This window comes from Moschus berezovskii, chromosome 8 (genome assembly GCF_049115385.1).
Source record: "Moschus berezovskii isolate FMDL1 chromosome 8, NW_MosBer_1.0, whole genome shotgun sequence".
Classification (NCBI taxonomy): domain Eukaryota; kingdom Metazoa; phylum Chordata; class Mammalia; order Artiodactyla; family Moschidae; genus Moschus; species Moschus berezovskii.
This window is the reverse complement of record NC_142467.1, coordinates 83143440-83157799: the sequence shown is the minus strand read 5'-3', so window position 1 is coordinate 83157799 and position 14360 is coordinate 83143440. Positions and strand designations below refer to the sequence as shown.

Here is a 14360-nt window from a genome sequence, read left to right as displayed (position 1 = left end):
TAAGTCACTTCAGTCGTGTCCGACTCTGTGTGACCCCATAGATGGAAGCCCACCAGGCTCCCCCGTCCCTGGGATTCTCCAGGCAAGAACACTGGAGTGTGTTGCCATTTCCTTCTCCAATGTGTGAAAGTGGAAAGTGAAAAGTGAAAGTGAAGTCGCTCAGTCGTGTCCGACCCTTAGCGACCCCACGGACTGCAGCCTACCAGGCTCCTCCATCCATGGAATTTTCTAGGCAATAGTACTGGAGTGGCTTGCCATTGCCTTCTCCGAATTCTTTGGCAACTCCTCCTTAATTCTTGCTGGCTCCTGCTCATAGTTTTGTTCTCTTCATAGTAAAGTGTTCTTTAGGACAATTAATCCTCGATTATCTCATCCAGTCCCATGACTTTGAATACTATCCAAATACTGGTGATCCCCTAATTTATATCTCTAACCTTGATTCATTGCCTTCTGAAATACAGGTATGTATATTCCATAGCCTATTTAATGTCTTCAATTAGACATATAATACTCATATCAAGCTTAATTTGTCCAAAATGTAGCTCTTTATATTCCTCCCCACCGTGGTTCCTCCCAGTGTCTCACATCTTAGTATTTCTAAATACTCCAGCGAAGATCTCCAGTCTTTCTTGATCTACTTGTTTCTCTCACAACCCACAGCCATGATATCAACACATTCTATTTGGTTCTACATTCAAATTATATCAAGAATCCAATCATTTTTTTAATCTCAATGATTTCTTAAGCTATGTGGTTTTTAAGGAATCATTAAGTGTTGCCTGAATTAAAGTACTATAAAGTCCTAATTGGTCTTCATCCTTTAACCTTCTTCTTTCTCAGACTATTTATATTAATAGTGTTCAGAAATCCTATTAAAACATAAGCCAGTTCAGGCCACATCTCCCCCCTGCCACCTCAAAACCTTCAAACATCTCTTCCTATTTCTCCCAGTAAAAATCATATTTCTGTAACCAAAAAATGTCCTGTAAGATGTGGCCACCCTTATCTCTCTGATTCCCTTCTATTCTTCTAATCATTCACTCTGCCCCAAACATACTAGTCCCTTTACTGTTCCTCAAATAAAGTGAACACAACCCTTCCTTGGGGACTTTGACTAGTAGTTCCCATTGCCAGGGATTCTGATCTACCAGATGTACATGTAACTCACTTCCTTTAGAACTTCTCTCAGATACCACTTATTGTGGCACTGTGGGCAGTTAATTCCATGTTTCTTTAAATAAGATTGTCTCTATTTTGCCTTCATTTTTGAAAGACAGTTTTGCTTTATAGAAGTCTTGATTGAGAGCTTCTTTCTTTCAGCACTTTAAATATGCACTTCCACTTTCTTCTGGCTTCTGCCCTCTCAGTTGAGTAATCAGGCATTAACTTTATTGATGCACCGCTGTATGTGCTAAGTTGTCTTTCTCTTGCTAGATTTAAGATTACTTTGCCTTTTCCCTTCAACAGTATAATGTGCCTAGGCATAGATTTGTTTGATTTCTCCTACTTCAGGTTAGTTGAACTTACTGGCTCTATAGATTAATTTTTGCATCAAATTTGGGAAGTTAGCCATTGTTTCTTCAAATCTTTTTTTCTATCTCTGTTTCTCTGTCTTCTCCTTCTGGTCTCTAGTTACACACATTGGTATACTCAATGTGGTTTCATATGTCTTTGAAACTTTGTTCATTTTTCTTCCATTTTTTTCCCTCTCTGTTCTTAAAATTGGATCATTTCTATTTATCTTCTAGTTTATAGATTCTCTTTTACTCCATCTCACATCTACTGTTGAACCCCTCTGCTTCACTTTTAATTTTATTATTGCACATGTCAATGTCAGTTTACATTTTTTAAAAAATTTTAACTCCATATTGAGATTCTCTACTTGTTGATGTATTATTGTCATGCTTTCCTTTAATACCTTAAACATAATTTTCCTAAGAGTTCTTTGCACATATTTATGTTAGCCACTTTGGAGTTTTTGTCTGCTCAGTCTAATATCTGTAGATAGTTGGAGTGATCTTCTGTAAATTTTTCTTTTTGTGGGGAGGGGGTACTTTTCACAAGCCTTAAGTGAATACTTTATTCATTCTTTGCATAGGTTACAATTTTTTGAAACTATGCATTTTAAATTCTACATGGCACCAACTGTAGATTCTGAGTTCTCCCTCAAAGCTCTTGTTGTTGGTTGTGTTTTTGTTTTCTAATAACCTGCTTGGTTTAAAACTGTGAGATCTGTCTCACACACACTGTGTGGCTGGGGACATCTCTGTTGAAGTTTTAAAACAATGATAACTGTTATTTTTAACTTTGACTTCCTGGGGATTTCCCCCATGTTTACATAGCTTATTTGTCATCCAGTGACTGGATAGAGGTTGTTCTCAGCACGTTAAGTCAGTAAGGCTTCAGTTCTCCGATTGTAGATAGGAATGGTAGTAGAACAGCATACTCCAAGTTCAGTTTCAAAGACTGCCTGGCTTTACTCCCTGTTGGGTCCTTTTGCATTTTCCTCTCACATGTATTGAGATATGGAAAGAGGATTGAAGATATATTTATAAATATATATAACTTTACCAAGTGTATGTCTGGTGATATTTTAGAAGGTGGCATGAGAGGGGCAAGAATCTGGAGGCAAGAGTAGCATTTAAGAACTTCCTGCAACCCCCACTTCCCCAGTGGCACTAGTGGTAAAGAACCTACCTGCCAATGCAGGAAACGTAAGAGATGTGGGTTCAATCTCTGGCCTGGGAAGATCCCCTGGAGAAGAGAGTGCCAGTGCACTCCAGTATTCTTGACTGGAGAATCCATGGACAGAGGAGCCTGGCGGGCTACGGTCTGTAGGGTCGCAAAGAGTTGAACATGACTGAAGTGCTTTAGTATGCACAGTATATGCCACCCCCTGCCCCCTGAGAAACAGGACAGTAAACTCCTACGCTGCACAACCATATCTGTTTGTATCTTCCCATGTATGTAGCACATGGGACGAAAATGTGAAGATACGTCGTGTCTCCATAAGATTCATTTTCTTATTGATGACAATAATGATGAAAATAATGTGAAAAATCACAGATGCATCATGTTAACACAAGAGCAGAGAGAAAAGCAGAATAAAAAAGGAAAACCAACTTGTAATGCTGAAAACAGTTTGGATTGGTTTATACTAAACATACTTTAATTTGAGGTGACAATTCTTTAGTTAGGGAGTATGAAGAAATAAACGTACAATGCCAAGAATGCTTTTCAACCTTAACAAAAAAGCTGTTCAGAAAAGCCTCAGCAAAGCCATTTTTATGTCTCAGACTAGGCTACTAAAGGAGAATTTCTGTAACTGCTATTTGCAAAAGCATATTTTGAAATTCACACTTCTCACTAGATAAAACAAGGGGGTACAGCTTTGCATTTCAGTTGTCCTGCTTCCCCTAAAAGTAGGGACCTTTTAGTGAGTCCCAACTGTGTTTACAAGTCACTCATTTTCCTTTACATAAATCCAGAAACTTACGCATTGCTTCCTTAGATCTCAGTCCATAGCCAAGTTCATCAAAGCTATCAAGTGAAATATCCCTAAAATGAAACATTTCACAGGAAGCAACTATAGTTTTTCTAAGGATTTTAAATATCTGTTGGTATTTTCAAAGATATCTTCATAGGAATTTTTAAAAGACTTAAAAACTGACTGTAAATTATTTTTCTTTGTTATAGTTGTAAGTCTAATTACTTTCTTAAGACTCTCACCATAAAGTGTTGCAGTGAACCTATGGCTAGCATTTCCATAATGATAGCCTAATTCTTCAGACTATCTCCAAGGACCATTTCTTTACTCACAACTCTTTTCTTAAATGTGAGAAAGACATAGAGACTACTTTATTTCAAATTTTTAAGTTGCAGAGAAACCGATTTGCTTTTGCTTGGTACCACAAGCAATTTAAGTCTCACTACTCCAGTCCCCAAAGGTACATAAGCAATACAGCTGCCTTTCAAAGACATATCAATAACCATCTTCTTGGCAAAGTTTTATTGAACACATCTTTCTTCTGCAGCAAAATTCAATCTGGTTTTGATGAGTAGGAAGGATGGTGGACAAAAAGGTGAAAGTATCACTCAGTTAAAAAACAAGTATTGGCCAAAAGGGGAACGAAGGGAATTTTAAACCATGCTCTGAATACTGAAAGATGAATGAAAGCTTTGGGACTCAGGGAGTGGCATCCATCCACATAATAAAAGCCATAGATGAGTACAATTATCCAAAGCTCATAAGCAGTAACATGACATACTGGGAATGAGATATAAATTTAGGAAATCTTGATTAATATTGGCTCAGTGTTACAAAGCACAACCATCATACACGAGCCAATGTAATTATGGTTTCCAAACTGTAATTTACTCAAATTTGAAAAGGCAGTGACACAGTATGTCATAAAAATATACGGATGTACCCTCCAAAATAATTTTAGCACCTCAAACACTTATAAAGTATATTCTATTTAATTTCTGTGTGCCCATATATTTATAATTTATCTGAGATTTCTGTGAGTTTGAAGTAAGTTTAGTTCCAGCTGAGCAAGATATCTCCTGAATGATAATGAAACAGATCATTTATTTTGATATGTGTTTTTGTACAAACTGATTTTATGAAAGTATGTTGTAATATATTAACTTTTAAAATTATTATTTAGGAGTGCTTGTTTTTCGAGCTCTGGTGTTAAGCATTCCTCTGGTGATCTTGAGATATTTAAAATAACAATATAAGAGAAGCAAGATCCCATTGCCTATAAAGGTTATTTGCATAACAGGTAAAAGCAAGCTTCTTAGAGGATTTTATATTTCTATGTGGAGGCTGTTTCCCTCAAACTTTTTCACTTCAGCAAAATTGATGTAGCCTTAGACCAGGCATTTCTACTCCCTTCAATCTTCCAAGAGCCAAACATTTTAAATTAGTCAAATCTGCAGTCATATAAAAAGCAATCGAGTCATTAAAGTTCTTATTTTATTCACCTACCCGTCTCCCACGTGGGCAATATTCAGAATTATAAACCATCTGCATACATATAATTGTGGCCAGTTTCCCACAGTTAGCCCTCTTTATTTGTATAAGTTCAATTCTAAGCTAGTAAAATTGATTATACTTGCTTCTGATCAGGCAACAGAATGGTGGTATCCTTCATAATTTTGTTCTTCAAATAATGTTTCTAATTTGTCTACTTTGAGGCATAGAAACATATATCTAATATAAGAAAAAAACAATATTGATAACAGTATCATTTAATGAATACTTACCATGTTATACAGAAATGCTAAGTACATTATAAATTTACTAATCAGATAAGTTATCAATATTTGCTATATAGAAAATATTGTTTTTGCTATAAAGAAATAGGCTTAGAAAAGTTAGGTGATGTATCCAGTTAAACCAAATAGATGTATTAATAGCTAGCCTATTAGTGACAAAGTGGTGGGGGGCGGAAAGGGAAGCACATGTCAATTTTGAAAGGAATATTGATAAACTAATAAGAAAACTCTCTAACCTCAAGATATATTATGATCATAAAATTTTAAACTATAGTCTATAGGTACTTCGGATGTTCCAGAAAGCACTTGATTTAAACCTCTCTATTAACACATTTCTATATTAATCCATATTAAAACTGTAAAAGCACAGCTTATCACGTAGTACATATTAACGTATGAGTTGACTTGCACTCTTATTTTAAGTCACTTTTGGGATAAAAGCCTCATCTCCCATACTGAGAACATGTCTGAACTTGTAAATCTGTTATTAATTGAGTGGTTAATAGCTCAGGACTGGCCCTTTTGAAACTGCAGCTCAGTGAATATATGTGCTTATAAAATTGGATATCAAATACTCTGCTGCTGCTGCTGCTAAGTCACTTCAGTCGTGTCTGACTCTGTGTGACCCCATAGACGGAAGCCCACCAGGCTCCCCCATCCCTGGGATTCTCCAGGCAAGAACACGAGTGGGTTGCCATTTCCTTCTCCGATGTGTGAAAGTGAAAAGTGAAAGTGAAGTCACTCAGTCGTGTCCGACCCTCAGCGACCCCATGGACCGCAGCCTTCCAGGCTCCTCCATCCATGGGATTTTCCAGGCAAGAGTAATGGAGTGGCTTGCCATTGCCTTCTCCGTTAGTTCCTAATACCACTCAAATAATGCCCAGGAAGGTTTAAGTAGATCTGCTTGGGGAACAGTTTCATTCTGACATAATAGTTCCCTGGCTATCACGTCAGTATTTAGTCATGATGATACTATCAGTTCAGTTCAGTCACTCAGTCATGTCCAACTCTTTGTGACCCCATGAATCACAGCACGCCAGGCCTCCCTGTCCATCACCAACTCCCAGAGTTCACTCAAACTCATGTCCATCGAGTCGGTGATGCCATCCAGCCATCTCATTCTCTGTTGTCCCCTTCTCCTCCCGCCCCCAATCCTTCCCAGCATCAGAGTCTTTTCCAGTGAGTCAGCTCATCGCATGAGGTGGCCAAAGTATTGGAGTTTCAGCCTCAGCATCAGTCCTTCCAGTGAACACCCAGGATTGATCTCCTTTAGAATGGACTGGTTGGATCTCCTTGCAGTCCAAGGGACTCTCAAGAGTCTTCTCCAACACCACAGTTCAAAAGCATCAATTCTTCGGCGTTCAGCTTTCTTCACAGTCCAACTCTCACATCCATACATGAACACGGGAAAAACCATACCCTTGCCTAGACCGACCTTGGTTGGCAAAGTAACGTCTCTGCTTTTTAATATACTATCTAGGTTGGTCATAACTTTCCTTCCAAGGAGTAAGCGTCTTTTAATTTCATGGCTGCAATCAGCATCCGCAGTGATTTTGGAGCCCAAAAAAATAAAGTCTGACATTGTTTCCACTGTTTTTCCATCTATTTCCCATGAAGGGATGGGACCAGATGCCATGATCTTTGTTTTCTGAATGTTGAGCTTCAAGCCAACCTTTTCACTCTCCTCTTTCACTTTCATCAAGAGGCTTTTGAGTTCCTCTTCACTTTCTGCCATAAGGGTGGTGTCATCTGCATATCTGAGGTTATTGATATTTCTCCCGGCAATCTTGATTCCAGCTTATGCTTCTTCCAGCCCAGCTTTCCTCATGATGTACTCTGCATTTAAGTTAAATAAGCAGGGTGACAATATATAACCTTGATGTAATCCTTTTCCTATTTGGAACCAGTCTGTTGTTCCATGTCCAGTTCTGACTGTTGCTTCCTGACCTGCATACAGGTTTCTCAAGAGGCAGGTCAGGTGGTCTGGGATTCCCATCTCTTTCAGAATGTTCCACAGTTTATTGTGATCCACACAGTCAAAGGCTTTGGCTATAGATACATTTAAATATAACTTACAGTTTGGAGAGCTGTATTTTATTATATGTTGTATGCTCAGTTGTGTCCAACTCTTTGCAACCCCATGGACTGCAGCCTGCCAGGCTCCTCTGTCCATGGGATTCTCCTGGCAAGAATACTGGAGTGGATCGCCATATCCTCCTCCAGGGGATCTTCCTCACCCAGGGATCACACCCATGATATCTTGTGTCTCCTGCACTGGCAGAGGACCTCTTTACCACTAGTGCCACCTGGGGAGCCTCTATCATGTTACATTATCGCTGTTCAGTGGCTCAGTCATGTCTGACTGACTCTTTGCTACCCCAAGGACTGCAGCATGCCAGATTTCCGTCCTTCACCATCTCCTGGAGTTTGCTCAAATTGATTATATCTAAAAGGAGTGGCAAGTTTCTGGAGAACTCTTAACAAAGTGCCTATTTTACTGATAAACTTTTTTAAAACTCAGTTTACGTAAGTAATTTGCACAAGTTCAAACTCTTATTTGACTAAGAGTTAATATTTGAAGACAAAGCAGTCTGAAGACAGAACACTTGTAACCTGTCACATCTCTCCAGAATAAGGAATGCGAGTACTTCTTAGTCTTAATGACTGAACTTGAAACAAAACAGTCCTACTATCAGAAATGTTATCTACAGGTACATACGGAAATCATAAGAAAATCAATTTGATATAAATGACGCTTATATAAGTACCAATTCAAAAGTTATGTTCACACCAGAGAAGCTTCATTGTCCTTACTAACTGACTTTGGTATAGTAAACATGATAAATTTAACTCAAACTAGACTCTTGAGAGTCCCTTATACTGCAAGGAGATCCAACCAGTCCATTCTAAAGGAGATCAATCCTGGATGTTCATTGGAGGGACTGATGCTAAAGCTGAAACTCCAATACTTTGGCCACCTCATGAGACGAGTTGACTCACTGGAAAAGACTCTGATGCTGGGAAAGGTTGGGGGCGGGAGGAGAAGGGGACGACGGAGAATGAGATGGCTGGATGGCATCACCGACTCTGTGGACATGAGTTTGAGTGTACTCCGGGAGTTGGTGATGGACAGGGAGGCCTGGCGTGCTGTGATTCATGGGGTCGCGGAGAGTCGGACACGACTGAGCGACTGAACTGAACTGAACTGAACTGAACACCCTGTAGTTTGTGGGCATGGCAACCCACTCCAGTATTCTTGCCTGGAGAATCCTCATGGACAGAGGAGCCTGGCAGGCTACAGTAAATAGGGTCACAAAGAGTCAGACATGACTAAGCAACTATGCACAAGCATACCCTGTTTACTGTTCAGTGATGGCTTAATCTTTTTTAGACCCTGAGTTGCACTTATGGCTTCATTTAAGAAAATGATTCAAGGAGTTTAAAAAAGCACAACTAGTAAGGGAAGAAGTTTTGGAATCCAAAGATCTGATATTGAAAATTGGATTACACTGTGTTGAGCAATTACTTAATTGTTTTAAACTTCAGTTTAGAATAGAAGAAAGGAAAGCACATTTATTGGGAGCAGCAGCATCCTCTTCTGAGGATTACTGCCAGAACTGCATATAGAAAAAACTCTGTAAAGTGATAGCACTGGAGTTAGAAGACTGACAGAAAACCAACAGCTCAAAATTAACCACTTCACAAAGTTGCTGTAAGACCCACTGTGGACAAAGGACCAAGGTAGCAAGCTAATATCTAAATGTATGCCTGGTCTGTCAGTATTGTTCTAACTCATGAGAAGAGGGAGAAGAACCAATAAAGTTTTTTAAGGATCTGGAGTCAATTGAAGCAGAAATCCCTGAAAGAGATTGTTAGAATTAAAAGAAAAACCCAAGTTGATCTCAGAAAATGGTAAATATTAAAATTGTTTTCTTAAATCTCCACCTTTCTGGGGGGGAAAAAAAAAGAGATTTCTTCAATGGAACCACATAGGCAGTCAATGGTCTGAGAATTTTTTTGTAGAAAAGAAAATAATTAGCACAAAATGTCCCTATCTTTAAGATGTTTGATAATTTATCAAATGGAAGAATAATTCTGTTCAGTTTCAAAAGATAGATATGGACAGATGGCTAGAAATTAGTTACAGAGACACATTTGAACTTAATACACTGTAAAATCATTCTTAAATTTAGAATTTTTCAAGAGTAGAATGCATGAGAAATAAACCCATTTCTAGTGAAGTAAGGCTTCTAAGTAATTATTCAGATTGGGAGAACAGGTGGACTTGCTGGAATCAGGATAGTTCACACATCCCTGAAAGACACCTGTAAGGGGGTCCAAATGTATTCCAGATACTGGCAAAGGGCAAATGCAGCCCCTTTAAATGCATTTTAAAAAGGAAATTGCTCATCCAGGAATCAAGGTCATGAGCCATTGGAAGGTAGAATATTACTGTGGTTTTTAAGCCTAGGACTTGAGAGTCAGACCTTTAGATCAACTCTGGTTCTGCCACCATTTTGTTCTCATTAATTGCCTTTTCACAATTCAGTGTCATTTTTCTCTTCTATTAAATGGAAGTGATACCTACCCCACAGTTTTGGAAAAGGATAATAAAACGTGAAAATAGACGTAAAACTTACTGCAGTGTCTGGTACACAGAAAGCACTAAAAATGATTGAAATTAATGAGGGAGGCAGGAGGCACTGATGCTATTCATCCTGGGGCTACAAATGCAAATAGACCACCTTTCTGGTATGTTTCATAATTATCTATTCATTAGGCAGGTGACACCGTTCTAGACAGAAAGACTGTTCCTAGTAGGGTAACAGCGATCCTAAAATTCTTTGGCTTGACTGGGAACAAACTGACGTAAGGCACTGCTTTAACCATTGCAAAACTGAAGGCAAAATCCTACAATTTTACAATATATAATGAGAGTGTATCCTAAGTAATCTTTCATCTCTCCAGAAGAAGAAATAAAGACTTCTCTATATTTGACATATGACAGCTTATTTAGTTTCTACAACTTCACAAGAGAAAAAAAAAAAAAAAGAAATGAAACTGAATGTCACTGAGATAGAAATATGAAGGAATTACACCAGTGGTAACAACAAACTATAAACTGTCATCTTTCATCTGTTTCTGACAGTGTAACATAATATTTTTACTGCTTCTAAAAAGAATGCATATAAACTGCCAGCAGATGTTTCAAGTATTAATCTCTGCTGACCCTCAACTGTCTAAATGGCATAACTCTATTTTAAAACTGTTTTCCGGAGTGGGACTACCTGGCGTTGACGTTTTAACCATTAATGCCTTCCCTACCTTCATCATCTGGAGTGAAATATTTGGGATTGTTTCACATCATCCCTGTTGGAGGAATCACTTTCCTCTAGTTCTATCTCCAAGGCTTTCACAGGAGCCTTCCTGTTAATTGCAGTATCTCTACATTCAGCCTATTCTAGACAGTCCTTGTTTATAATAGTTGAGTCACCAGGTTTGTTGTTTGTACAGGTTTTCCCACTTATTAATTAAGTATCATTATGAAGAGCTGCATTAAAATAAGCCAAGATGGTTTTGGTGACCTCCACTTTATACTTTAATTTAAAAGGCACAGGCAGTGAATAGACTTCTAGATATTTAGCACATGAATAAACCAGAAATATGATCAAAATTGAAAACTATCTCTAGAAAAGCAAAAGAGAAACTGAAAATTTTTTATGATAGTAGCTTCAGCAGTATAGATCTAAACTGGAAATGCTGTGTTTTGGTGTATCATTACTGTAGTCAAATACTTTTTAAACTTCTAAGTTGGAAATGATTTCAAACTTACAAAAAGTTACCAAAATAAAACTGTTATAAGTTAACACCTATATATATATACCCTTTCCCCAATTAATTTATTGTTAACATTTTGCTGCACTGGCTTTGTTATTCTCTCTCTCTCCCCCTCCACCTCTCTTTTATTTTTTTCTGATTTGTGAGTAAACTATCCATAAATGGCTCTTTTCTAAAAAATTACAGTGTATATTTCCCAAGATTAGGGATATTATCTTGGATAACTATAGTAGTTACTAATATTATAAATGGGAACAATACTTGAGCTTCCCAGGTGGCACCACTGGTAAAGAACCTGCCTGCCAATGCAGGAAATGTAAAGAGACCTGGGTTCGATCCCTGGGTGGGGAAGATCCCCTGGAGGAGGGCAGGGCAACCCACTCCAGTATTCTTGCCTGGAGAACACGTGTAGCCTGGCGGGCTACAGTCCATAGGGTCACAAAGAGTGGACATGACTGAAGCGACTTAGCCTGCACACACAATACTTGAATCTACTGTCGTGTTCTAACTTTGTCAGATAATCTAACAGTGCTTTATAGAGCATTTTCTAACTCAGTACAGGATTCACTCTAGAATCATATATTTGTTTTATTGTCAGTGACCCTGTTTCTTTATTAAATAGTATAGTATAAGAAGTGGTCCTCTATATCTGCATAATTTGAGATCATCAGTAAAGATGATTGATTCCAGCGGGAGTCTCTTTCAGTTCAGTTCAGTTCAGTTGCTCAGTTGTGTCCCGACTCTTTGTGACCCCATGATCCGCAGCACGCCAGGCCTCCCCGTCCATCACCAACTACCAGAGTCCCTTTAGAGCAAGACAAAATTTGTAAGTGGGGAAAGTGGTGGTGATGGGACTTTTTAGGAAGGTTAAGTTATCCAGGAGTTTGCAGGATGGAAGTCTACAAAAAGCATTTGAAGACAAGATAAACATTTAGCTGTGGTATCAAGAAGCCCAGCCTCTCACAGTGGTTATAGGGAACCTTTCAAAAACTATTCTGTCTTCCAAGGATTTCTGAAATGTTGACAGATTCTCATAGTAGACTTTACAGCTGAGTGGGTGTTAGAATCTAGACTTATTCAAATAGAAGATTTGATAGCAATTGTTGAGTTCTCCAGTAGCAGCTCAAAGCAATAAAAACTCACTGAAATTTATCTCTTCTTCATCCCTTATCCAGCAATTATTTACTAAGTGCCTATTTACTGGGGATTCGTGGGGTCGCGGAGAGTCGGACACGACTGAGCGACTGAACTGAACTGAACTGAACTGAAAGCCACATGGTCATTTTTTAATGTTCAAATAAGTGACATAAAATTCCATTTCCCTTTTTGCTTTACTGTAGACATATAAGTCATATCAGGAGAGTATTTACTTCTCTGGATAATTCTGAATGAGATTATTTTTTTAAGGGCATGCCATTATAATAAAACCAATTTGTGGATCAGTACACATTATTTCAAAAACTAGTTAATTTAAGTATTTTAACACTCAGTTTGGATGATAAATTATTTAATTATCCTAATGTTAATACAATGTGACTCTCCCCCAAAAGAGCTTATTACTCTTCCAAGGTAGCCAACTGGTCCAATTTGAGCCAATTAGAGTTCTTCCCACATAATACTGGAATTGGAATTTTAAAAAGTCAAATCTATTTTTACGGAGCAAAATCAGAATATAATAGTGGCATGGTACTGACCAACCTTGATAGTATATTAAAAAGCAGAGACATTACTTTGCCAACCAAGGTCCGTCTAGTCAAGGCAATGGTTTTCCCCGTGGTCATGTATGGATGTGAGAGTTGGACTGTGAAGAAGGCTGATCGCCGAAGAATCGATGCTTTTGAACTGTGGTGTTGGAGAAGACTCTTGAGAATCCCTTATACTGCAAGGAGATCCAACCAGTCCATTCTAAAGGAGATCAATCCTGGATGTTCATTGGAGGGACTGATGCTAAAGCTGAAACTCCAATACTTTGTCCACCTCATGGGAAGAGTTGACTCCCTGGAAAAGACTCTGATGCTGGGAAAGGTTGGGGGCGGGAGGAGAAGGGGACGACGGAGAATGAGATGGCTGGATGGCATCACCGACTCTGTGGACATGAGTTTGAGTGTACTCCTGGAGTTGGTGATGGACAGGGAGGCCTGGCGTGCTGTGATTCATGGGGTCGCGGAGAGTCAGACACGACTGAGCGACTGAACTGAACTGAACTGAACCTGTCATATGAGTTGGAAAAACAAAGGAATCAAGTCTCAGGAGAGAGACAAAAACCTAAGGAGAAAAGAGCTCTTTCCTAGATCAAGGCTTATGGAGGCCAGGAGAAGACGGAAGGGTTGGGAGTGGAGAGAGTCAGATCTGAAGGATTTCTGCTTTGCTCGGTCAGCCTGTGGTAGTTCTCAATACTCTTATTAACAGTGGCCTGCAATTTCTGTTGTTGTTTTTTTTTTAATTGAAGCATAGTTGATTTACAGTGTGCAGTGTAATCTCAGCTGTACAGCAAAGTAATTCAGTTATACACACATACACATTCTTTATCATATTCTTTTCAATTATGGTTTATCCCAGGATACTGAATATAGTTCCCTATACTATATAGGACCTTGTTGTCCACCCATTGTATATGTCATAGTTTGCATCAGCTAACCCCAAACTCCTAGTCCATCCATGCCCCCCCACCCTTGGCAACCACAAGTCTGATCTCTGTGTCAGTGAGTCTGTTTCTGTTTTGTAGACAGGTTTATGTGTGTCATATATAAGTGGTATTCTGCATATACATGATATTATGTGGTACTTGTCTCTTTCTGACTTACTTCACATAGTATGATAACCTCGTTGCATCCATGTTGCTGCAAGTGGCACTATTTCATTCTTTTTTGTGGCTGAGTACTGTTCTGTTGCATATATTTGCCATATCTTCTTTATCCGGTCGTCTGTCAGTGGACATTTAGGTTGTTCCATATCTTGGCTATTGTGAATAGTGTTGCTGTGAACATAGGGGTATGTGTATCTTTCCGAATTACAGTTTTTTCCAGATGCATGCCCAGGAGCAGGGCTGCTGGGTCATATGGCCTGCTGTTTCTGCTCTCACTTCATAACTGAAACACATTCTGTTGTCCTAGGGATGTCACACACAGATGTTACCTTGGCAAGCTCATTAACTTCCCCTGGTTCCAGTGGCTATATGTGAATATTGTCAAAAACTTGTCTATACATTCACACTTCCCCTTCCAATGTATGTAGAATAA

At 38.8% G+C, this 14360-nt stretch overlaps 1 long non-coding RNA gene across 4 annotated transcripts in view; it reads right to left on the bottom strand.

Annotated features, from left to right (window-relative positions):
• The window catches only part of LOC129558381 (uncharacterized), a 70209-nt gene that overhangs the window by 7810 nt on the left and 48039 nt on the right, over positions 1–14360 (bottom strand). For all 4 annotated transcript variants that reach the window (XR_016037965.1, XR_016037967.1, XR_016037966.1 and 1 more), the window contains one exon: positions 2698–2832. This is a non-coding gene — a long non-coding RNA (uncharacterized LOC129558381). The remainder of the gene's footprint in view (positions 1–2697; positions 2833–14360) is intronic.